Source organism: Pyxicephalus adspersus, chromosome 8 (assembly GCF_032062135.1).
Source record: "Pyxicephalus adspersus chromosome 8, UCB_Pads_2.0, whole genome shotgun sequence".
NCBI lineage: Eukaryota > Metazoa > Chordata > Amphibia > Anura > Pyxicephalidae > Pyxicephalus > Pyxicephalus adspersus.
The window spans coordinates 44,781,843-44,783,203 of NC_092865.1; positions in this window are offsets into that span (position 1 = coordinate 44,781,843).

Consider the following 1,361-nt stretch of genomic DNA (forward strand, 5'->3'; position numbering starts at 1 on the left):
CCCCAAGTGTGAGCGTGTTTGTGCCATAACACAGCCATATTTGTAACACGGCCTCACATATTCCACTGATGTAACATAAAGCAGTGACCTCCCCGGATGGGAATAAAGGTGAGAAATGTGCAATATGTACACACTAAATCGGGTGCCCACACTTTTTTGACTTGCGAGCTACAGTACTATTAAAATGACCAAGTCAAAATAATCTACCAACAATAAAACTTGGACTTCCTGTGCGTGGTAGAGTTTATTTTTAAAGGCAGGGCTCCATGATCTTGCGTTGCCTTTGCGATCTACTGGTAGATCGCGATCCACCTGTTTGGAACCCCTGCACTAAATCCAGAGAATCTTCCGCTTTCATCATGGTATACAATTGGTCGGAAACCGACACATCTCGGGGTGTTGGATCTCCTTTCCTCAGGGCCACAGAGCAGAGATAAAACCAAGACATAGCAGAGATAATATCGTCATGTGAACGTCAGTAGGGAGAATGACAGCTGCCCCAAATTGTGACATTCACGAGGCTGCCAGGGGAGATGATCATTCTCATTTCCAGCTGCTTCTCTTCCATGAGTCACACAGAGTTGGTGTCAGTGAATATTTTGAGGCTGTGACAGGCAGAACTTTGGGACAGAACCTCATTCCATCACACAGACCTAGCATCTCACGGTATATTTCTCAGTGAATGTTTTGTGCGCACTTTTCATACATCAGTGAACAGAGTGGAATGGCCAGACAATTCAGGACACATTGACACACTACCCCATTATGTGGCTGCATGTAGGTCGCTCACAAGCCTCTCCCTGTCCTCACCGCTCCTCACATTTCTACATCTTTGGCAGAGAAGTCGGTGGTTTTCCCATAATCCCCCTCCCTGGATTCTGTCCTCCGTACTAGTGACCTGACATATCTCTGGTGTTTCCTAATACAGAGATAAGAGGCAGATGTACCAGCTCAGACCGCCACACGTTAATGAATAATTACAAATGGGGACACTGAGGAACAGTACAGACCCTTGCCTGCTGAGCTTCTAATCACTTTGTAATGTGGGGAGGAGATTGTGATGAACGCCGGGGAGCTGCATGGTGTCCTTCTATCATCAGTTCTAGATGGTGGTTACCAACCAGATCTAAAGAGAACCTGTCAGATTTTTCCAGTGACCTATTAATATGATGATAACCTAAAAGTCACTTTGCTAGGACACAAACACTATTACATCAAATTACAAAACTGTGTGCATTACATATTGTGCAGCATTCACATCACAGGCTGTCCCGGTCATAGTTATATACATTGTGTGACCAAATGCACGTGACTCCCAATAATGGTTTTCAGGTGTCCCCAGTGAAGGGTCCTGGTAAATC